The sequence below is a fragment of the Rhinopithecus roxellana genome, chromosome 15, assembly GCF_007565055.1.
Source record: "Rhinopithecus roxellana isolate Shanxi Qingling chromosome 15, ASM756505v1, whole genome shotgun sequence".
NCBI lineage: Eukaryota > Metazoa > Chordata > Mammalia > Primates > Cercopithecidae > Rhinopithecus > Rhinopithecus roxellana.
This window is the reverse complement of record NC_044563.1, coordinates 87,827,503-87,852,784: the sequence shown is the minus strand read 5'-3', so window position 1 is coordinate 87,852,784 and position 25,282 is coordinate 87,827,503. Positions and strand designations below refer to the sequence as shown.

The following is a 25,282-nucleotide window of genomic DNA, read 5'->3' as shown; positions in this document are numbered from 1 at the left end:
TCCCAGCTACTTGGGAGGCTGAGGCAGGAGAATCACTTGCAACCAGGAGGTGGAGGTTGTAGTGAGCCAAGATTGCGCCACTGCACTCCAGTCTGGGTGACAGAGCGAGACTCTGTCTCAAAACAAAGAAAAAAAAAAAAAAAAGAGATGAGGTCTCACTCTGCACCCAGACTGGAGTATAAGTTGTGCTATTGTAGCTCACTGCAGCCTTGAACTCCTGGGCTCAAGTGATCCTCCTGCCTCAGCCTCTGGAGTAGCTGGGACTACAGGTGTGAACCACCACACCTGGCTAATTTTAAAAAATGTTTTGTAGAGATTGAGTATTGCTGTGTCTCCCAGGCTGGTCTTGGATTCCTCGGTCAAACAACCCTTCTGCCTCAGCCTCCCACAGCACTAGGATTACAGGTGTCAGCCATCACACCCAGCCTTATAGAGAATTTTTAATGACAAAGTAATGGACTTATGAGATGGGGATACAATATTTTACGCAAGTATAATGCTCTATGAAAAAGCCCCACCAGCTGACACATATATGGTCTCATACAAAGTTGCCTAGAGTGAAAGACACAGTCCAGTGTCTCAGCTTTGCCGCCCTAGGGGCCACATCCTCCATTCCAGACGGCCACTTCTTCCAGGTGTTTGGACCTCCTCTTAGCTCCAGCTTTGACCCCTAAGACCTCCTAGTGACCCCTGAACAGCACAGACAACATCCTCACCCCCAATGTTGGAGAAGACAGACAATAAACACACTATTGATGCAAAATAGATTAGGCAAAATATATATATATATATATATATATATATATATATATAGTAATGCCTTACAAGTTGACATATCCTTAGTCGCCTAGTGTTATATGGTGTGTCACTAAGATGAAAGCCAAGTGGCTGCAAGAAACACCTGCAATTCTTAGCCTGGTTATTTATCTTGGAAGGGAGCAGAGGAAGTGCAGGAACAATGCTGAACTGTAATATCTGTTCTTTACCCATTCTGAGGCATTTGCTGAGTGCTTCCTAGGCAGGGAGATCCAGGGCTGGAGGACAGTGTCCCTGATCTGGGGAAGCTTCTGTTCCCAGCAAGTCCTCTTGCCCACTTGCCCATGGGGCATCTAAGCCCAGCTCTCTGGGGAGCAGAGGCTGAGATTATAAATAGAAAGAGTGGTTCTGAGGCTGAGCGCTCAGGCCCCTGTGCTCAGCCTCCAGGAGGGGTTTGTTTCACCAGCATTATTGGATTTACAGATAGGCAACAAGGAATTAAGCTGATCAGGAAGAGACAAAGAGAGCTTTCATTTATTCAAAAATGCAGGATTTATCTAGCAGAGCCCTCTCCTTTGTCAAACAGAGAGCCATTTCCTTTATATCCTCCAGCAAAGAACATTTTATTTTGTAACCTTTCAGAAAAGCCTATGAGTTTGTGTTTTTGACCTGTTTTTCTCCCTGCTCTAAGAAAACCATGATTATTTAAAATGTGAAATGCATATTAAACAATCCTATTCTGAATTCACACACCAATCTCTCCAGCAAGAGGAATCAGTCGCTGAAATGCAATTTAAACTATTTGAAAAGTTTATTACTCCCAACACACCATCTTTTTGCTCCATGGCCCTTCCCTTTTGCTGCTGCTGATTCTTAAATATCAGACTCTAGAGCCACCACTGAGGAAGCAGAATCCTAAAAGGTAGTGCTATGGGACTGGAGTTTTCAAGTGGGAATAAAAGTTCCAAGACCTTATGGAGGCAGCAGCTATAGAGGAAAGAACGCCAGTGCCAGGTTCCAATCCTGACTAAGTTGCTAATATGCTGTGTGACCTCAAATGAGGATGTTCCCTCTCTGCGCTTCATGAAAGAGAGTGGCATTATCTCTAAGGCTCCTTTCAGCACTAAACATTCTCTGATATTTTGACTCTTTACAGCAGGGCTGTTAGGAGACAAAAGAAGATGATTATAGTTTGCTCAACTCTGAAATAAGGTGAGAATTCTTGCTTTATTGTTTTTTGTGTTAGCATTCTTGTATTTTATATAAGAAACACAGCTGTGAAAACACATAAGACTTAGGGGAGCTGAATTCTTGTCCTCTCTGTGCTGCTAACTCACTGGGTGACCAGAGACCACGCTCCCCAGGCTCACCTCAGTTTCCCCATCTGTTAATTAGAGACAACGTATGCCTTGCCTACTGCACATAGTATGTAAGGCTGAACTGAGAAGGAACATGTGTCTGTGAATGCTGTGCTGGAAGTCCAAAGTACCACGCAGATGGGACAACATTTAGTACTTAGAGCTCCCACTCACTGAGCCCTCACACAGGGCCAGCACTGTGCTAAGTGCTCACTTGTATTGTCTCATTGATTGCTGGCAGCTCCCCAAGGAGCTATTATACAGAAGGAAGCAGAAGCACTGTGGGTGGTCACAGCAGCAAGGATTTACTCAGCCTCGCCAGGCCTGTGCCATGGGGCCTCCGCCGCCCACCACAGATGAGGGTGAGAACAGGTGGTCCCACCACTGCTGCCCTGCCTGGGCTCTAGGAGGGAGGAAGGGAAGGAAGGAAGAGGGTCCCTTCCCCCTCCACATCTCCAAGCTGAGCTCTGGCTGGAGGAGGCGATGCGCGAAGACTCCTTCTAGCCTTCCTCAGGTGAGATCATGCCCAGGGGTGGTGGGGCTGCGGGGCAGTACCCACCTCTGCCTCCTTCCACCTCTGCATCCTTTGCTTCGCTGTGCCTCTCTCCCGACCCCTGGTCCAATCACAGCCCACCTGCTCTCCAAGTCTCTGTGTCTGCTGAGCTGTCACCATCCTCTCCGCTGCTGCAGAGTGGCTCCTTCCTGTACCTCCACCCTGAGGAAGGCATGGGAGGGAGCTCTGAGGATGGGGGCTCAGCTTAGCAGAACGAGGCCCTGGGATTCTGAGCTGGACATCTCATGCCAGGTGGCCCTGTCCCAGCCCTTGCACTTCTGAGGATTTCTGGGGTCTCCCTGGAGACAGGCAAGTCGGGTTGGCCCTCAGATGAACTTCAGAGGTCTCCCTTCCCCCAGTGGGAGGGGCCTCAGGCCATTGTGTGTTCCTCTAGCTCAGGTCATCCTCTGCTCTGCCCCAGCTACCTGGTCCCTGCACCAAACACACCCCAGTTCTCTTTGTCGTACTGTGGCTCCCCATATCTGCAGCTCAGCCTGACTATTCTGAACTGTGTCCCACCGCATCCTGCTGGCTCTGAGAGACAACTGAAGCAGTTTGGTGAAGGACACGAATCTCTTGTAAAACTGCCCTTGCTCCTTACAGGTGACCAGACATTTACTGATGTTGTAGGCCCATGTTCTCACTTGATCTAAAAACACCATTAGTGTCTTGGATGTCAGGAATCCTGAGTTTAGGCCTAAGTCCCCAGCCTCCTATATGACCATAGAAAAGTGCCTTCCCAATTTTCTTGGCCTCAGTGTATCAGTGTATAAGATGAGGGAGTTGGATTAGATAAGGTCTAAGGCACCCAACATCACTAGAGCTCCATTATCAAGGGCCCCATCTGAAAATTTACATTAAAAGGATACACATTTCTCACCTCCCACTCCCACTTCCCTGGGACAGCAGCATAGACAACACTCAGGCTAGACTTACCCCTGTGAAAAAGGCATGATGAGCACAGACCCATCCCTCACCCAGTCACACACCCAGAAGACAGATGGCAGCTCAGGATGCACTCCATGAGTGGGTCTGAAGTCCCTCCCACCCTCTCTGTGAAAAAGAGTCGAGGTGATGAGTGCTTAGGAACAATTCAAACGTGCTCTGCCATGAACCACCTGTATGCCTTGGGCCGTCCTGGGGACTTAATAGTTAATATATGTAAACCACTTAAAACAGGCAGTAAGAGTTAGCTGTGGTTACATAATGATCTGCACCCCCTTTCCCTCCAGCCCCCCTGCAGTCTGTTCTCACATGGCAGTGAGAGTGATTTTTTTCATAATGCAAATCTCTCCTTGCACCTGCTGCTTCAAATCCTTCACTCGCTTCCCTTGCTCACAGACCAAAATTTTTAAAAGTTCCTACAAAGTAATCAAGTTTCTGGTCTGCAGCTATACTGGTATGCTTTTAGAGAAGCCAGGTTTTCTCCACCTTTGCAGACTTTTAGGTCTGGAATCCACCTCCCATCCCTGCACCCGAAGGCCAAAGCCCTAAGGCTGAGACTGAAGTCATGGTTCAGTGGGGACCAAGGAGGCCCCAACTACTTGTATTTCTTTAAAGTTCCTGAGGGGGGCATTGATGAACAGGCATTAGTCTACTATGTTAGAGAGGAGGACTCATGGTTTATATTATTACAAGTGATCTACTGTACTGGGCCTGAGAAAATGTAAGGGAATCAACAAGAAAACCCCCAGAATCAGAAAGTTCAGTAAAGTTGCCAGATAAGATGGAAAAATAGCCAAGAACATTTCTATAAAAAAATTATCATTTGCAAAATGAAAATGAAAAAGATCTCATTTACAGTGGTATAAGACTACATATGAAAAGTTTTAAAATAATACCAATGAGACTGATTTGTGATTCATATAAAGAAAATTATAAAATGCAATTGAGATTTATAAAAGGAACTTGAAGAAATGGAGATTCCTAATGTATTTCTATATGATAGGAAGACTATTTTAAAGACAGTCATTCTTCCTAAATGAGATTTCATTTAGTTCGAAGCAAAATTCCAAGGGGATTCTGAAACTTGATAATGTACAGAGATTTTTTAAGCTTCCCTGTGGTGATGATTTAAGGAAAGGAGGGTGAGCCCCAAGATGGTTTGTGAATGTGGGTTCTGTGATAAGAAAGCCAGTGTGGCCATGTTGACTTGCTGGCTAGTGTCGATCAGCAATGCCAGCTCCGTCGTCCCGTGACAGCATGCCCACACAGCGCGGGCATCCTGCCCCACATCCCAGGATGGCAGATTAGTGGGCAACAGTGACAGTTTGGGGTAGTCAGGGCATTGGTGCCACCACTACTCCCTTTTTTTGCCTATTTCTCTCAATCAATGGCCATTTTTTTCCATTTTCAGAGCCATGAATTAAGAGTGCCCAATTCAGCTGACCTGTGTGGATGCCCAGGATTAAGGCAGACTGAGATAAGCTACTCGTCTGCCCCTAATTCCTCTGGATAACCCAGGTATAGATTATCTGGAGGAAAAAAAAAAAAAACAAAAACAAAACAGGTAAGAAAAGCAAAGACAATTCTGATAATGGCTAATGAGAGGAGCACCAAACCCATTAGATATGAAAATACACAGCGGCAACAACTGAAGCAATGTGATGATGGACAGGAATCTCATGTGAAACTTCAATGGAAGAAAATAAGCAACCCAGAAATATACTCTAAGCACTTAATTTCTCTACAAGAATTTAGGGTTAATTACCCAACCCCCCCAAATAATACTAAATTTAAAAATGAGAGTATAAAATCATTATGACAGAAGTGTAAAATAAAGTGTCCTGTGGTTATCTGGAAGGGGACAAAGAGAGGTTGCAGAGCTATGAGACTGGGCTGATTTTCAGCATAAGCAATTGTAGGAGGTGGTTTGTTTAAAGAAAAAGCAAAGAAAAGATGGAATGGTTCAGCAAAGCAGAAAGGACACTGGGCTAGAAGCCAGGGGTCTGAATTTTAACCACAACTCCTCCCTGCGGAGTGATCGTGGGCTACATCTTTCTCGTTTCTGGGCCTCACTCCAACATTTCAAAGACAAAGAATTAACACAGATGACCTGCAGCAGCCCTTCCTGCTCAGCCTTCTGGGATTCAATGATCATTCCCCATTTGTGGTTTCTACAGCAGGACTCAATGGAAGTGCAGAAAGAAACTCAGATCTTTCCTGCCCCAAATCGCAGAGTGACCTCGTAGGCTGGCTCTGTTCATTTCAGTACTGAGGCTCTCACTGCACCCAGCCCCATCAGCCACCGGGATCCAGAGATGACTAACAGAGGGCACTGGCCTGTGAAGATCATGGGTTACTGGAAGACACAGATGGACACAGACAACAAACAATAATCCCAGGCGGTATGAAGTCAACCTAGCCAGAGGTGAAGACCCGTGGGGGCACAGCAGAGAGAACCAGAGGAGTCTGGCAGGGGACCAGGCAGGGCTTTGCAGCAGAGACAGCCTTTGAGGCTGGGTATTAAAGGATACAGAGCTCAGTAAAGGTAGACGTGGCGAGGGAGCCACGGGAGTTAGGAAAGCATTGGGGTGGATGGCCTGCCTGGCTGTAACAGTGGGGAATGAGTAGGGAAGAAGGGTCTTGGAGAGGTTATATGGGACTGGAGAAGTTGGTCTGGAACAGGGCCAGGCTGCCTGTAAACAAAGGGGAAATCGCAGGGGTGCAGGGGTGTGGTGGCGTTGGGGAAGTGATCCTGCCTGTGAGGGAGGGGATCATACGCAGCCTTGGCAGCAGGGTCTGTGGTGAAGCCAGAGGGAAGCAAAGATACCAGTGAGCAGGTTCTTCAATAGCCGAGGGCAGAGCTGGATGCGCCGAGGAGGGGCCTGGGGTGAGTGGTACAGCTGAGGCAAGCCCATGGGACCCGAGGCAGGACAGCACAGCGGCAAGAAAAGCACAACTGAGGCCAGAGAGCCTGGGCTCTTCGTCTGGGCTCTGCCTAACTGTGTAACCTGAGGCTGTTGAACCATTTCCATCTGTTTTCTTATCTGCAAACAAGTGGAATGCTTTTTAGGGACGTCAAGGGATTCCATGATTTAATAAAAGCTTTTAGCATGGTGCCTGCACTAAGTGCTATTCATGGTGGGGGCGATGATGATAGAAGAGCTGCATGTTGGAGGAAGAGGGGTCTGGACAGTGACTCCTCAGAGAACCCAGTGGGAATAGCAGGTTTGAGAAGGGGTTGGGCATTGTGAGTTACTGTTCAGATGTGCCAGGTTTGAATGTCTGCAGGCCAACCCATTGCAACTGACTGGAAAAGTGCATCTGGAGCTTCGGGAGAAGACACGTGAGGAGAGCGAAATTCAGGGAGTCCTGAGCCCAGGAGGAGGCTGAGGCAGAGCTCAGGGGAAGGTGCAGACTAAGGGAGAAGAGGGCTGACAGCAAAGACTTGAGTGTGTAGCTGTGGAATCCAGCATAGAAGCTCCTTGAGAACAGGGGTTTTCACTGTTTTGCTCCCTGCTGTATCTCTAGTGCCTAGTACAGTGCCTGGAAGAAAACAGGAGTTCAATAAATATTTGTTGAGTGAATACATGAGGAGAATTTTTCCTGTCATTCACTGTAAGTATTTTCTTAGGCACAAAATAGTAACAATAGCTAACATTTATTAAACGCTTACCCTGTGCCAGGCACCATGCTAAAAGCATATAGGGTCCCATTTCATCTTTACGACAGTCTAGAGAGAAGGTACTATTATTATTTCCAGTTTATAGACCAGGAAGCAGGTCTCAAAAGGTAATAAAACAACCGGCTGAGTTCACACAGCTCATGAGGAGCAGAGCTAGGGGCGAAACCCGGGGCTGCAGGACTCCCTGTGGGTGCTCTCCTAGACCCTGACTCAGCAAGAAAGGAAATGGAGCAACAATGCCCTGTGCCGGCTCTCACATGCTCAGTAAAGAGGGACTGTTTTTAAATCTTGCTGGAGGAGGTGGGGAGCCAGAAGAGCTAGAGAAGCCGGAGAAGCCGGACCTCGTTGGTGTCAGACTTACAGAGTGAGGCCATTTCACAGACCAGTATTTGGTGAGGCCAGATAGTGGAGGAATGGGAGCAGATCAGGAGCTAGGAGTGGAGCTGCCTGGAGCGGGAGAGGCAGGATGGAGGTCAGAAACTTACTGAGAGGAAGGAGCTCCATCTGTACACGGTGATGGTTGTGTGTGTGAATGTGTGTGCATTTGGGGAAGGTAGTGGGCTGCAAAGGTTGTCCAGAGGATTCAGGCAGGTCCAGAAAGATCCAGGGTTGTCCCAGGGTGACAAGGACTAGAGGTCATTTGCAAAGTACAGGGGCTGCACACCTGGCAGGCTGAGTTTGTGCAGGTCTTGTCACACCTCTTCAACCTGCTTTCATAACCAGTGCTGAAGTCCTCAAACACCCGCAGTTATTACACTTTTCCTAGATGTGCGCTCCGAAGAGGGCATGAGGAGTCAGACAGGCTAGGCTTGCCCCAGGTCTTCAGCTCGCAGGCGACAGATTGGGATTCAGAACCCTGGACTCCTCTAGCTCCTGAGTGGTACTGCCCCAAGCAGGGTGGCTGCCCTGGGAAGTCTGGGGCACCTTTGGCCTATCTCTCTCCAGGCTGTCTGGACCCTCTGCACAGCCCTGCTGCCTCCAGAGAACGAGGTTCATCACTCAGTACCCTGTGCACGGTAACTGCCTGGGATTGGGATCAGGGTCAGGGCATAGGCCGCAGAGCTGTACAGGGGCTGAACCCAGGGCCAGCTCCCTCTGGACTGCACGGAGTTGTTTTTGCCCCCATCCTTGCTCATTCCTGACTCATGCCAGGCCCTTCCAATTCCCTTCACCTCCATGCTTCCTGCCTCTGGTAATGCTCCTGCAGGGAAAGGCTGTCATGCTGTGTGCCAAACAGAACTTCATGTCCAGCATCTGAGCAGATCTGTTGGTTCTGGACACTCTCCAAACACCCGGGGCTAGAGGAGAGAACTGCAGAGTGCCCATTCTTCCCCTGGCAGTACCCTTGGAGCCCCCACGGCCTCAGGGGCCCTCAGGGCAGCCTCCCTCTGGGCTCCTTCCTCCTTGGCCAACTCTGGGGTGACATGATTAGCCACTGCCCAAGCACTGACCACCATGCACAACCCGTTTCATGTCTGACCAACCCCAGACTGGACTCTGAACTCACAGAGAGAAACCCTTCACAGCGATATGACTCTGAGGGCAAGAGGAGGGTCTGCAACCACAGAATCCACACCATCATTTATGTGTGGGCCTCCTACTATGTGCAGGAGTAGTGCTAGGGGCTTCCCATGCATTGTCACAAGGCCACACACAACTTACTTTTCAGATAAGGAAACTGAGGCTCAGAAACTTGCCAGGCTTTAACTCCTCCACTTCACCAAATTCATCATTACCTTTGGGTCAGATAAACCCTGAAGCATAGCTGCTCTTCCAGCTCTGCTCCTAGGTTTACCAGAGGGCATGCTGTCCCTTCCTTCACCCTTCACCCCGTCTACAGTGGAGGCCTATTTGGGCCCACAGATACACTCAACTCTGCTCTAGGTACTAGAAGAGGCAAATGGAAGGAAACTGACATTTGTTAACAACTATTCTTGCTGAGTGCTGTCATGTATTATTTTCTCATTCAGTCTTGTTAACCGCTCTATAAGGAAGGTATGACTATCCCCATTTTAGAGAAAAGAAAGTGAGGCTCAGAGAGAACTGAGGTCACACAGTAAGGTATAGGTGTACCTGAATCTAAGACTCACACTTCTACCACATGAAATCACATCTTAACTCTGTCTCACTCCCATTGTGGAAACTGGGGCACATGCCATGTCTCCTCTGTCCATTACCACCTACCCCAGCACCACCAAAGCCCTGGCCCCATGAGAAGCAGGCCAGGAACGAGAGGGAAAGGGAGTCTGCTTCCTTCCAAAAGCCTGGAGGACCTTAGTGGGCTCAAGACACCTGCTACCCCAGCAACATACACACTTCCCCCTTAGCCTGATGGCCACGATCCTGGCTTGGCCTCTGCAGAGAGGGACCCTTCCCAAGTCCAGGTGTGGTCTGGAATGATGATCCCCTGGCCAGCTTCCACCAATTCTCCTCCAAGAGGCTGGGCCTTGTTACCTATATTATACATTGGCCCTGTGTCCTCTCGTCCCCTAGCATCCTGCTTCAACACGGAGAGGCCCCTGGGACTCCAAGACCTCCTTTGGTTGCACAAATCACTCTTCTGCTCCTACCAACAATATCCTGAGTATCCATAACTGTCTATTTGTTCCCAAGTTTGTGGAGTCCTCTGACACTATGATTTAAATTGCTGACTTCAAACCTTATGCTAGTTCCTCCTGCCCCACCAGCCATGTCGGCCCTGACTTACTCTCCTCCCTCATCTGGCCTGTCTGCTCTGAGATCCCAGGAGGCCCTGTGGCCCTACCTGCAACAGCCATGGCACCTAGTTTCCATCACTGGGTTTCATGCCCCTGACTCTCACTGTCCCTGCCTTGAGTTCCTGGTATCACTGAGGAGCCCCGTGTCATTATCTGCAGGCCACAATTTTTGACCCCACTTAGGTCAATATTCCCTAACACCCTCCTATTCCACAACTCCCCATGCTTAGACCTCAGCCAAGACACGAGGGCCCAGACCTCAACAAATGTTACTGATCTTAGCCAGCCAGCCCTCTCTAGCCACCATAAGTCCTGGTTTTACAAGCACTAGGTAAACTCTTGGTGCAGCTCCTGGATGGTCATTAGGATCAACAGGCAGGTGTACTACAAGCCCCAAATCTGATTTATCCCCATGGCCACAGTCATAAGCATAATATGGTAATCTCTGTACCCAGAAGGCCACATCTGGGGTAAGAGGCTGTGCAGCCTGTCCAGCGGAGCTCAGGCACAGTCCATCATGGTGGGGACAAGCATGGGGCCACGGGTTCTCCTTCTCCATTTCATCTCAGTCTTCTCCCTGGGGCAAGTGATGCTGTTTTAAAACCATATTCATTCAACCTCAGAGCGTTGGAAACTATGGCCCTGATGTACATGCTGGCCTATTGCTGGGAGACTGAGAACTGAGTAAGTCTGAAAACTCAGAGGTATCCATTTTTCCAGTCCTGATCCAGCTCTTAGACTCAGGACCAATCCTGCCATATCCCTGCAGGACAAATGATGCCCATCAGGTTCTCAAAGTCCTTCAGAGAATGTCCAATGTCACTGATCATTGAAACAACGGCATTAAAACAACTTGCCGCACCACTCCTGACCAAAATCACAAAATGAGAAAAAAGAAAGTAAATAAAACAGCTAAAAATAAATAAAAATGATGAACCTTTATACTGCAGGGCTGTGGGGACAGCTATAGATAACTGGTGTCACAGTAAATGGGCTCAATATTTCTGGAGAACCATCTAGTAATATGTGACAAGAACTATAAAATTGTTCATGCCCTTTAACCTAGTAGTTCCACTTGGGGAATGCTTCCCAGTAAAATACTAAGAAAGTAATTTGTATGGAGATATTCATAGCCATGATATTTATAATAGCAAGAAATTGGAAGGAGCCCAAAGGTTCAGCACTTGGGGATTGACTAAGCAAACTGGGTCGAGTGAACACTCCGGGATGCTTTACAGCCAGGAGGTGTGGACATGTGCAGTCTCGGGCAAAATGAATGTGCATCCTTGGGCCGGCAAGATGGGAAATAAACTGAATCAGATGGCCTCTGACTCCAGCTTCAACCATGGAAGCAAACGTGCAGTCGGCTACTTCATGCTGTTTTCATGTTAATTCAGTTAAGTCAGTAAACTTCATGTCAGTTATGAGGGTTTTAGAGGTCATTTATTTTACTTTCTTTTTCTAAAGGTCATTTTGAATTAACTGAATTCTTTTTTAAGGAGACATTTAAAATGCTAACAAGGAACTCTGTGGAGGAGATTTCATAACTGTCCTTGTGTGCGCTCATCTCCCGGGAGTCCTTTCTGACATCTCATCTCTCTTTCCTCGTGTCCATGCAGGAGGACCTGGGTTCACCCACGTGGCTGGACAGGGGCTGCTGTGGACCGGAGGTGCTGGGCTCTGAGAGAGCTGTGAGGGCCTCAGCGGGCCCAGACACTGTGATGGGGCAGTCCCTGGCCCTGATGCTCCGTCACACCCCTTCCTGAGCCTTCCTTCCTCTGGGGCCCACTCTGTGCTCCATGCTTTCTCCTGTGCCTCAGCAAGAGGTTACTGAAGAGCACGGCGGCCCCTCCTTCCTATGAGAGTGCAGATGACCTGAACACCTTCCAGAGACAATGTCTGAGTGTCTAAGGTGGCCCTGTAGGCAGGGCCTGGGCTTCTTGGCCTGGGGTAGGTGTCCCCCAAGAGCAGTGGTTTCCTCCCCCAGCTGCAGCCTGTCAGAATCACCCAGGGAGCTTTCTAAAATAAAGATTCCTGGGCCCTGCCCTAGAGTCCCTGTGGGCAAAGCCTGGGAATGTGCATGTTAAAAATATTCCTAGGGTTTCTCATGATGCAAACCACTGTTCTAGAGTCTTTGATGCCTAAGAAAGAAGGTTATGAGCCTGCCTTCTTGGGGTCCTGGGTTCAAAAGGCTTTTATTATGAGCCAGCAGCCACGGTAGAAACTGCAACCCCTCATGTGTACGTACACATACACACACACGCACACACACCCTTCAGAGGAAGGCCCTGCCCAGTAGCCTAGAGCATCTGGGAGAGCCCTCCCCAGGCCCCTGACAACGCCTGGCTCCCTAGCTCCCTAGAGGCCAAGAGCCAGCCTCCGCCTCAGCCAAGGCATGTGTGTCTCCCCGGGACTGCAACCTCCCAAGCTTTCTGGGTTCCCCACATCCTGTGGCAGGGTCTCCTGCTGCAGGAGCTCTTGGTCCATGCCCGCGGTCCCAGGTGTGGCAGTGGGGGCCTGCGGCCCCACCTGCCCAGGCCATACTTACGGAGTCATTTTATAAAGCTGCGTCCTCCTCTCAAACAGCGACCCTCCCCAGGCCCAGGACCACACCCCGGCCACTGGCGTGGCCTGGGCAGACTCCGTCTCACCGCCCCCCGTCTCCAGGACACTCTTCAGCTTCACATTGGCGCTTGAGTCCCCCAGCCTGTTGTCAGGAAACACCGAGAGTCGTCACCCTGCCCCACCAACCACCCTGCCAAGTGAGAACAGGCTGAAGCCTCCGTAGTCCTGGGGAACCGAGAACAGAGGAGGAGGAGCAGGAAGGAACTCCCGAGGTGGGGTCTCTTCCCAGCAGTTTTGGAGCAACTTTCTGAGCCCTATCTGGGATGCTAAGGAGGTGATGGGGGGAAGTCACTTCTACTGGGTCCCCCTCCAAACTGTTCCTGAAGTAGCAAGAGAGCTGGGGGTCCCTGGAGTTCCCCAAAAGCACTGTCTCCAAGCCTGGGATCCGGGGGCCCAGTGTGGCCTTATTTGGGGATCTGGATCTCTTAGGGGTAGGGGCAGCGGCAGGGGGCAGGACAACTTCCAGGTGATGGGAGGGTCCAGTGTATGCAGGGACATGAGTGTGGGCTAAAGAGGCACAGAGCAAACTAGCAAGATCTCTGTCCCCTTTGAGCTGACTGTCCTCATCCTACTCTTGCACCCCAGGATCTCAGGGCAAGGGGTGAGCAAAGCTGCCCCTCCCCAACTCCTAGGCTCTGTTCTGAGGGGCAGGGAGGGGAGCCAGGCATCGACTTCTTGGGATCCGAGGTCACACACACTTGAAGGGCCCTGGTTTTCCCTGTAGAGGCACCCCAGGGTGTTTTCGTCCCCATCCTGAGGCCAGCTGTCTCATCCTCCCTCCCCACAGCACACGCCCCCATACACTGGTCTAGACCCAGGCTTGCCTCAGTTTACTGAGCGTGCCCAGCTGTCACTGAGGTTTGAGGGAAGCTCTGTGGGGCTGGAGGGAAGCCAGGACACTACCCACTGAGTCCTCTCCCACACAGGTGGCATCGTTGCTGATGCCAGGCCCAAGGAAGGACGAAATGTGTTGTGTCCTGTTTACAGACTCTCTGCATTTGTAGAGACAATGACAGAGAGCATCAAGGAACAAGGAGGCTGACCTGTGGCTTCACAGCACTGGGGCAGCAGAGAAGGGCCAGGGCCACACAGGCCCCACCCTGGGGCACCCTGATGGCTGGGGCTGGGGATAAGCCAGCCATCAGGCGGGGGCAAACTGAGCTGCATCCACTGCTGAAATCACGCGCAGCTAGGCAGAGCCCAGGCCTACGTAAGCGTGGACATAACGGCGACTGTGCTGTGTGGGTGGCAGGCAGGGAGTTCACACAGTGTCTGTAATGATGATGCTTGGTTTTCTCAGCGTGTGTTATTCCTCAGACTCCATCAGCTTCTATGTTGGCAAGGATTCATAGACCCCAAATACATACAACAGTATAAGGGATCTTCTGGCCCAGTAGTTTTCAGTTGGAAAACATCCTGTCATGAAGAGGCTAACAGAAAACATAAATGCAAGTGGCTCTGGATGAGGCTGGGGACAGGATGGGACTAGAGTTCCACACTCTCAGCCTCTCCCTCTCCATCACCCTCAACTCCTGCTTCCTGGAGATGCTCTGGGTGACCCTGGGGCTCCAAATGTCATTTGAAAATCAGTGGTATAGTCCAGCTTTCTTATTTTCAGATGAAGAAGCTGAGGCCCAGAGTGGGTAGGGATCTGCCAAAGGTCACACAGCAAGTTGGTAGCAGAGCCAGGGCTGGAGCTAAAACTGAGGCCCCATGACTCCTAACCACTGTGGCCTCCAGCTCCTAAGCCAGAGGTGGCCAGCAACCCCACCCATGGTTCTGACCTCCTCCAACCTTCTCCTGTCCACTCTCTGGCTTTCCTGCATGGAGGAACCTGGTGTCTGGACCACCCCTTCCAGAAACAAGGTCCAGACAGGCCTGAGTTCTTGGCCCTTCAGCACTAGATCTGGACCCTTGTGACTGTGTTCTCCACAGGTGACCTCTTCACTTTCTTGGCTTTCCCACCTGTCCACGGGGCTCCCAAATCTACTTCCTGATGGCTCCCCTGAGCTCCAAATGCCTCTGGGCCCCTCCAGGGGCACCTCTAACTCTCCAGGTTCAAAGCAACTCACCTTACTCCAGACCTGCTCTTCCTCCTGATTTTCTGGCAATGTGCATAGTCCTGCCATTCACTCAGTCATCACCCCAGAAAACCAGGCGCCACCCTAACCCTCTTCATCTCACCTGCGGCTCCACCTGTGAAGCCCTCCTATCAGTCCCCTCCCCTGTCCCCAGTGCCTCTGCCCAGATTGAGGCCTCACATGTCCCCAGCCTCCTTCTGGTCTCCTGGACTGCAGTTCTGCCTGCTCCAGGAACATTACACTTTTAAAAGCCAACCTGAGCATGTCACTTGTCTGCTGACAAGGCTCTTTCCACTGCTCCTCATTCCAAAGGATATAAACCAAGTTCTTCCATGAGGCTTGTGAGGCTGCAGGACCTGCCCCTTGACCCCTCTCCTGCCTTGCTCTGCTGTCTCCCCTCCAGGCTGGCTTTGCTCCAGCCACTCCTAAACTCCCAGCAGATCTCCCGAAAGAACTTTCTCATCTCCTGCCTCAGCACACACCCTCTTGTCTCTTCAGATCAAGGCTTTTCCAAATGTGCCCTTGGGTACCTGCTTCACCATCCCCTAGCATACTGTCGACTCCTGGGCACCACCCTGCCCAGACCTGCCAAAAGAGAATCTCTGCATTTTTAACACAGATCTGTGGATGCTGCACACTAAATGTTGAGAGGCACTGTTCCACTGAGCAGCTCCTCTTGTCCCAGTCTCCCTCCTGCCTCAGCTGGGCAATTCCTTCCTTTTTGCCCCTGTACTCTCCAGGGTGTGACTAATTGTGACTGGATGTCTCCTCTGCTGGGCTATGAGCTCCATACAGGCAGTGACCATGTCTTCTTCCTCTGACCTGTAAATCCCTGAGCTTGGTACAGAGAAGGGATCAATGAATGGGAGCTCCAGTGCCCCTGGTCAGGAGGAGGTCAAGCTGATCTAGTGATAAGCCACAGCTTGTCTGGAAATCTGAGACACTGCTCCCAGGGTCTCTGCAAGTTACACCTGTCCCTCTACCCCACCCTACCTCATCCTCTGCACAGTAAGGAGACATGTTGGGACTAAGTGTAATGGAGGGCCTACGGGGTGTTAACAGTGACATTTAACAACAAGCTCTCCAGAAAATGTCTGCATGCATAGACTCAATAAGTTTACTCTAAATTTTACTGACACAAAGGATGTATAGCACATAATTTACGAATACTAATGAAATATCCAATATTCTTTATTGTAAATTCCATATAGCCAGATGATTGTCCCAGAAATCAACCCACTCAATGGGTTTCGCCTAACTCTTTATCTGTAGCCAACCTATGGTTGCAATGACAAATTACTGTAGTTCCAACTTAATGTTGCTTGGTATTTTCATTTATGCTAACAAGTAAGTTGAAAGTGAAACAACAAAGACATGTCAGAACTTCACTCCTTCACTGGTGGTCTGAGTGATTTCTTTGCTGAATAGGTTAATAGTTTGGGAACACTGGAAAAATCTTTGTTTTTGCTATTCACCATGGAGCAGCTATAAACATAACACCCTTTAAAATTTAATCTGCATTAGTAATATTTTTCCCATCACTTTCTTAGGTCTAGACAATCAACAAAACAATAAATCTGGTCTTAATGTGCAGCACCTGTTGACTTCCCTGGTCTAGCCACCCTCGCCATGGCCGATCTGTGATGTGACTGAGCACAGAGGGAGGAGATGCTCAGCAGTGCACAGTCATGTGGCAGTTCCACCCTGCAGATACAACAGACAGGTGCAGGGAAAGGCAGTAAAATGAATAGGAAGTGGTGAGTTTTCACTGTATTACCTTTGTAAACATAATTTATTTAACGTTAAATTTATACCGCTTCTTTTTTTTTTTTTTTTTTTTTTTTTTTTTTTTTTTTTTTTAACTTTTGAAAGAGAGGGTCTTGCTCTGTAGCCCAGGCTGGAGTGCAGTGGTGTGATCTCGGCTCACTGTGGCCTTGACCTCCTAGGCTCAAGTGATCCTCTGACCTCAGCCTCCTGAGTAGCTGGGACTACAGGCATGTACCACCATGCCCGGCTAATTTTTGTATTTTTTTGTAGAGATGGGGGTCTCAGCATGTTGCGCAGGCTGGTCTCAAACTCCTGACTTCAAGCAATCCTCCTGCCTCGGCCTCCCAAAGTGCTGGTGTGGCAGGCCAGGTGTCACTAACGCAGGCCTCCATAACAGCTGTTTCAGCACTGAGTGGTGAAGTTCAATATTAAAAGCTGACAGAAGCAGTGCCCTTACACAGAGGCTGGAATGGAACAAAAGCCCAGTGAGAGTTTTGCCCAGGCCTGTCCTGGGCCTTAAAGCATGACAGAATAATGAAGGAATTCTTAAAGGACCTGCTTAAGATTAAACAAGTTTTACTGGGGGTCTGAAGAAACTCCCCAAACCTCCGTGACTTAGCAGGGGACAAGATAAGGGTAATCACCCCTGGCACCTGGACCCATTTAGATTAAGTACATTTACTGAGGCTCCAGAGGAAGGTCTTCAGGACTCAAATCTTAGTTATAGATTAAAAGAAGTTAATCACTTATGTCTTTAGATGAATGCACACTTACACACAGACATATCGTTTAGAAGGTATATAAGCTCTGGAAAACCTTGTAATTTTGAGTTGGTCTAGCAATAATTTCCAGGCCTTCTCCCTGTAACCAGTTACAGAAATAAAAATTCCCTTCTCTCCTAGTTCATCTGCATCTCCTTATTGGGCCTTGAGAATAAGCAGCCCACCCTCAGTTTGGTCCAGGAACACTGGGATTACAGGCGCAAGTCACTGTGCCTGGCCAGTTTGATTCTTAATAACAACTATGTTTAGCAACGGGCTTACAAACATTTTCCTTTACTGCGCAATTGATTCTCATAAGCCATTTCTGGGCCAGTTCCAGGACAGTCACCCTAAAGAATTGAATGGGACCCCCCATTACTGCCATTACTCAGAGGGCCAGTCCCCTCCCCAGCCCTCTAGAGCCTAGCTTGCCAGCTGCCAGAGGGATCCTGAGAGTCTAACAGTCCCTGCTATGTGACCCAGCCAGCTTGTTTCCACTCTATGGGCCTCAGGGTCCTCAACTTTGAGGGGGAAAATGGTGCCTCCTAACTCGTGAGGTGTGGAGAGAATGAAATGCCCGCTTGCCCTTCCCCCACACACCTGGCCTACATACTGTAGTTCATTCCCATCACTGCCCCCACACCTTACCTGAGACACACCATGCACTTGTTTTGGGGACATGCCTGCACACCCCTCACCCTCCCAAACCGCATCACACACAATAACATGGCACCTCCTATACCACCCAGAGACAAGCTGACCTGTAGACAGCTGCCTCCCACTCATCACCTCAGACACTCCACAGACAGATTTTCCTCCAGCTCTGCCTCACACACAGCCACCTACATACCCAAACCACACCCCACAAAGGCTCCATGCGCATATGTACCCGAAATTCCTTCGTGTACTTTGTACTCACATGTACTGCGCCAAATACCTTTTCCCTACCCCCAGGCATTTCACACAGAAATGGATGCCTCACCCTGCCCGCCACAACCCACTGACACTCCAGACATTCCCCCGCCTATCCCTGCCAGCACGAGCATGCGCACCACACACACGTGCCCATCATTTATCTATACTTCTCTCCAAACTTACACCTCACAGCACACACTCATGCCACCCCTACGCAGAGGCATTCCCTTATGGTCCTCACACACTCAAGGCATTCCCATATGGCCCCACATTCCAGGACAGGAGACCCCAGTCAGCCCTCTGAGCCCACGCCCTAGATTAAGGAGCAGTGAGGGGCATCCTGGTAGCATGAGGTGGGAAAGCTAGGGTACACTTCCTCACGGTGACAGCTTGCTTCCCTGGAAGTCAGGCCCTGGCTTGAGGTTCAGGGAGGACTTCAGAGAGCTGAGAAGGGATAGGACCAGACTGCTGGCTAAACACCTCTGTGTCCTCCAGACCCAGACTCAGGCGGCTCCAGCAGCCAGCTCCTTCCTGCTTTCCCCAGTACCCTCAACCCAAACAAGGATGCCCATCTGCTTCTGGAAGCTCCTCCCACGCCCTGTGAGAGCGGGACTCTTGGGGGCTTGAGGGCCTTGCCCAGGCTACAGTGAATGCTGAGCCCAGGCTCCCCTGGTCACAGGGAGGGATCAGAAGGCACAGGGCCCTGAGCGGAGGGGCTGGTGGGAAGGTGAGCAGGGAGGCCAGGGCTCCCGCTTCCAACTCCACAGGGGCTGTCAGGACTCCAAGGGGGTGTCCCTTTCCTATGCCTTGCCAGACTGAGGCAGTGGCAGATGCACACACTGTCCTTGGCTGTCCCAACCCTCAGCTCCACCTGAAGGTTGGACCCTATCCTGTCCCCTAATCATCATCCTGTACCCTCGCCCTGTCCCTTGCCCTTACCCCCAGCCCATCAGCAGCAGAGCTGAGTCCTGGGGTGAGGGGCCTCTGTCTGTCTGCTCCCATCACCCAGCATCTGTGTGGCCTGGGTAAGGGCCTCCCTCCTGGACCCCCCCATCATCTGAGCAAGGAGGAGCCAGTGTGCAGCAGATGCTGGGTGGGCTGTGGGGCCCATGATGGGCAGATACCAGCACATCTGTCTAGGTGGTCCCAGCATACTCTAAGAGCAGCCTCAGGCCACACCGGGTCCTGATGGGCACAGGGAAGCCATCTCAGGGGTACACATCTTCTTACAGCGCCACCCAGCAATAATCCAGAGTAATGGCTGAGGTCTTAGAGAGCAATGGTGAGGTATGCATCACCCACTTCAGAAAGCTCACTATCTTGCATTCACCTCCCACCTCTCTCTCTCTCTCACACATGCACACACACAGGCCACTCCAGACTGATCCTACCAGGCTGGTCCAGCCTGTCCTCTCTAGACTCTACATCCTGGTCCTTGCAGAAGATGCTGCGTTCAGATTTCCATGGCAACAACAGACAGCTGCCCTGACTGATGAGTTACAGTAAACCCTCTCTTCTCTGTCTAGGGGTTTCCAGGGAAGACAGGCTGAGCATCTAGGCCTGGGGTCCAGACTTGGGTTAGTCATGACAGAGTAACTCTAGGACAGTCCAGCCTCCACACCCTACCTTGCCCAAACCACCTGCTCTTCACCTTCTGGTCCTTTGAGAGACTGTTTAATATGGTAGAGAATAAGCCATGTAAGCACCAAGGCTGTGCTGAGCTACTTTACCATCCCTTTAGCCAGACGTGCCACATGCCTCCCAGTGACAGTTACACAGGCACATACACCCATGTACATGTATGAACACAGGTACAGTACACACAGGAACATGTACACAATAGTCACACAAAGTGGAAATCTCCATGGCTGCAGAGACCATGCGTGCATGCATGCTGACACATATATGGAAGAACACATACACACATACATATGCCAGGACACACATCTAGGTGTACACATAGATATGCCAGAACAGACATTCAGGCTGGGAGATGACATGGCATGCAGGTGAGGACACGTCTACAGGCTCAGACATATCCATTCCAATTGATGGAAATGGACATGGGTCCACAACCATTCCCTACTCCCACGTGCGCTTGCTCGCTCTCTCTCACTTGCTCGCGCGCTCTCTCTCTCTCTCCAGCCCTTGCCCCTGCCAGACTCAAGGAGGGGCATGTGGAAAGTCAGAGGACCACAAAAGAGTCAAACCTTTAAGAAAGGGCTGTAATCAAAGATACAAATGAGACTGTACACATCTGAATCTTACTACATTTCTAGACTAATAAATTAAAAATCTCAACACAATGGACTTTCTAGAAAATATAAATCTCTAAACTTAAAAAGAAGTAGAAAAGTTGATTAGATTAATAACCATGGAAGAAACTGGAAATGTTGCTAAACAGCTCCAGACAAGAAACGTGCCAGACCAAGATGAATTTGGGGACAAGTATTTCAAATTTTTGTTGTTGTTGTTGAGACAGAGTCTCACTCTGTCACCCAGGTTGGAGTGCAGTGGTGCCATCTCAGCTCACTGCAAGCTCCGCCTCCCGGGTTCACGCCATTCTCCTGCCTCAGCCTCCCAAGTAGCTGGGACTACAGGTGCCCACCACCACGCCCAGCTAATTTTTTTGTATTTTTAGTAGAGACGGGGTTTCACTCTGTTAGCCAGGATGGTCTCCATCTCCTGACCTCGTGATCTGCCTGCCTTGGCCTCCCCAAGTGCTGGGATTACAGGTGTGAGCCACCGTGCCTAGCCAAGTATTTCAAACTTTCAAAAACAGACAATTACTGAGTGAGAGGAATCACTCAGCAATACACAAAAAAAGATGAGATGCAACCAACTAATTTTGCAAGGTTAATCAAACCCTGATATAAAAATCTGACTCCCCAGATACCTAAAACTCCACTACTTAACAGCCTTACTTATTAAAAATATATTTAGCATTCTAAATAAAAGATTAACAAATCAAACCTAGAAGTAAGTTGAATGAAAAATATAACATGCACCATATAGAGCTCATTCCATTTCCAGAAATGGAAAGATGGTTTATATATGAGCAACCCTATTTATATAATATATCACATTAATAAGTCTAATGATAAATGTCATAAGTTTTTAACAGATACCAAAACGGTCTTGGATAAAAGTCAGCACTCATTTCTGGTTAAAAGAAATTTATTAGTAAACTAGGAACAGAAGTATAGTTGACAGGATAAAGAATATAACTAAACATTGTTTTATAAGTTCTAGCCAATGCAATAATTTATTTTTTCACATAATTATTAAAGAAGATAAATTGATCATTATTTGCATATCCAACTGTCTACCTAGCAAAATCTAAGAAAATTAACTGAAAAACTATTAGAATTAATAAATAGGTCAGTGGCATTGATTAATACAGAATAACTACCCATAAATAAGTGGCTTTTCTACATATCAGAAACATCCAATTTAAAAATATAATTAAAAAGGTCCGGTCAGGCGCAGCGGCTCACACCTGTAATCCCAGCACTTTGGAAGGGCAAGGTGGCTGGATCATGAGGTCAGGAGATCGAGACCATCCTGGCTAACACGGTGAAACCCCATCTCTACTACAAATACAAAAACAAAAAATTAGCGAGGAGTGGTGGTGGGTACCTGTAGTCCCAGTTACATGGGAGGCTGAGGCAGGAGAATGGCATGAACCCAGGAGGCAGAGCTTGCAGTGAGCCAAGATTGTGCCACTGCACTCCAGCCTGGGAGACAGAGCAAGACTCCATCTCAAAAAAAATAAAAAAAAAATAAAATAATAATAATAATAATAAATAAAAAAAAAAAAGAAGAAGCAGCGGAAGAGGAAGAAGAAGAAGAAGAAGGAGAAGAAGAAAGGTCCTATTCACACAAGCAATAGAAAAAATAACCTATCTAGGGAAACTTCACAAGAAATGCCTTGGACATACATGAAAACAAACTACGATTCTATTAATAATAAAGCAAAAATTCTACTTATATTAACACCCTTAATAAAAGGAGATGCTTCCCCTGTTCCTGTGTGGAACTGCAATTTTGTCAAATAAATTGACAGGTGTGATTCCATTCTAATCATAAATGCAGTAGATTTTTTTTTCACCTGGACAAATTTATTCCAAAATTCATCTGGAAAAATAAGCCAATTTTCCAAGTTAGCCAAAACAATTTTGTAACTGTAAAAGAATGAGGAGGCATTTACCATGCCAGTTATCAAACTGTGCTATGAATCTCCAATAATTCATCTGTACTAGGAATCTGTACCAAAAACAGTGGTATTGACGTGAGAATGACCAATGGACCAATGCAGTACAGAAATAATTCCATGTATATAGAGGAAATTGGTTTACAATAAAGGTGGGCTTTCAAAACACTGAAGAAACATTGGATTATTTAGTAAGTGGCTTAGAGATCAACTTGCCATCCATTTGGGGCAAATAAAGTTATATCCCTATTTTGCATCCCATACAAAAACAAATAACAGAGGATTAAAGGTTTATTATAAAAAAGAAAACTGTAAGTAGAACATGATAGAGAGTATTCTTCTAGTTATGTGCAGGGAGTGGGGGAGTTTTTCTAAGCATGTTCCTAAATCCAGAAGCCATAAAGGTTTATTAGGTAAAAATCACCATCTTCTATATGGCAAGAGACACTGTAATTGAAGTGAGTGCCAAGCTGGCAAATATGCAGTGAGGGTGGCCCTTCAGATACTGTGGGGAGAGAATGGATTGACAGCCTTTCTGGAAAGAAATGTGATAATATGAATGTATCAAAGAACTTTAAAGAGATTCATTCTTTTTGAGCTATTAATTTCATTTCTCTGAAGCTATTCTAAGAAAGTGATCACAAGAATATAGAGATTTATGTACAAATATATTCATCATTGAGAATTTAGAAATTATGGAAATAACCAAAATAAAGGAATGATTAAATTTCAACAAATCCATAAAAGAGCTATTATATAGCCACTAAAAAGAGTATTTGTCCAATACTATTTAACAATATGGGAAAGTATGTTACACAAAAAATTTAGATGACAAAACAGTTTACACAACGTTGTTAGAATATAGGCACACACAAACATACATAATTGCCATTTGTGAACAAACTCATACTACACATTTTTTTCAGATAACACCCGAGATCCTTTTCAAAGTAGCACCTAAGAATTTAAGCCCATTTTTTTCAGTAACAGAGCAAAACACAAAACAAATAAAAGAAACAACTTCATTTTCAGCATCCACTCTCAGATGCTCACAACTGCACTCCTTGCGCTCCCCTCCTGACGGTTCCCAGTGGAACAACTAGTCCTGGCCATTAGCTACTTGAAAGCTTCCTGTCTTACCTTGACTTTAAGCTTTCCCTCTGTTTTAATGGTCCTACTAGTCTTTCTTTGGAGAATATGTGTGCCAATTATCTCATAAGATTACATCCCCCAAAAGGATGCAATTTTATTGTGGAACCAGTAAAAGTTAAGAGGTTAGCAAAAGCATAGAAAGAAAGAGCTAAGAGACAGAAGAGCAGAAAACACATTTTCTTTAAGACATTCTAGTTAGATGTCACTTATTTTTAAGATGATAGACTTCACTGAAGGGAAAAATAAAATAGTACTTTAACCAGGACATTTTACTTATGGAAAGCTTTTTGGCCTTATTCACTTTTTCAAAAAAATGAATTAAGGATTACCAGGAGTTGGTGCATAAGTAAAAGATTAAAAAGAAGTACATGAATGAAAAGATGCTCAACTTCATTATTCACCTGGAAAATGTAAAGTAAAACCGCAAGACCACACGCAACACACTCACCAGAACAGCTAAAATAAAAAGACAGAAAAGACCAAGTATTGGTGGAGATATGGAACAGCTGGGATTCGTATATTGCTGGTGAAAGTGTACTGGTACAACCATTCTGGAAAACTTTGGCAGCATCCTCTAGAATGGAACATAAGATTCAGCAGTTCCACTCTTAGGTACATACCTCATGGAAACACATAGACACATACACCAAAAGATGTGTACAAGAATGCTCATAGCAGCACTATTTGTAATTGCCAAATACTTTAAACTTCCCAAATGCCCATGAACAGTAGAATGCATATACAAACTACAAGTCACACATTTGAAAACTATACAGCAATAATAAATGAACTACTGTATAACTACATGCCTGACATACACGCATCTTGCAAATTAATACTGAACAAAATAAACCAGCCTCAAAGAGTAGATAATAAATTATCCCACTTATATAAATGTCAAACATAGGCAAAATTAATCTATGATGCTAATAGTCGGGATCACTACTTTGGGAGGGTGCATTTATCAGGAAAGGGCTCAACACGGGCTTCTAGGGTGCTGGCAATGTTGTGTTTCTTGGTCCAGGTAGTGTTAACATGACTGTCTGTGTTCAGCTGTGCAAATTCATCATAAGCTGTCCACTTATAATTTGTGTATTTCCATGTATACTATATATACCTCTATTAAAAATTTAAAGATGAAAATTAATCAAAATGTCAGTAGGAATTACCTCTGGGTGTTGGGGCTACAGGTTATCTTATTTTTCTTTCTTATATTGTTTTATGTATTCCAAATTTACTACAATGAATATGTAGTGATTACATATATATTTTATTATGGTTATATAATAAAATTACATAACAATAAAATTACACAATAAAATTAATGTTATTTTATGTGTTTGTGTATGTGTGTGTGTATATATGTATATATACACCACATAATGCCACCATGGTTCTTTTTTTTTTTTTTTTTTTTTATACTTTAAGTTCTACACCATGGTTCTAAAAGGTGCTGTGAAGGTGGCCTGGGCAATAAGCCACTACTTCTTTTCCTGAGGAGTATCCATTGTCTCTTTCCTGGGCCTGGGCCAGTGGTTCTCAAATCTGCCTAGACATCAGAATCACCTGGAGAGCTTTTTAAAATTCAGATTCTTGGGCCCTACTCTCAGTGACTCTGATTTAGTTGGTCTAGGATGGCCTCCAATATGGCACCCTTCAAGTTCTAAAATAGAAGGACGACACACCACAAGGTCTGAGCTGTGGAAGCCTCAGCTCTTCCTGCTGGATGGGGGTTGGGAGAACCTGTCTGGGGCATT

The 25,282-nt window shown here is 47.4% G+C and overlaps 1 long non-coding RNA gene across 1 annotated transcript; it reads right to left on the bottom strand.

The window, feature by feature from the left end:
- Window positions 1-5,404: 5,404 nt before the first annotated feature.
- Window positions 5,405-14,750, bottom strand: LOC104670015. The gene is made up of 4 exons (XR_749081.2): window positions 14,709-14,750; window positions 12,560-12,718; window positions 7,286-7,342; window positions 5,405-7,155 (listed from the first exon to the last, which is right to left on the bottom strand). It is a non-coding gene; the product is annotated as an uncharacterized LOC104670015 (long non-coding RNA).
- Between the last annotated feature and the right edge of the window lie 10,532 nt (window positions 14,751-25,282).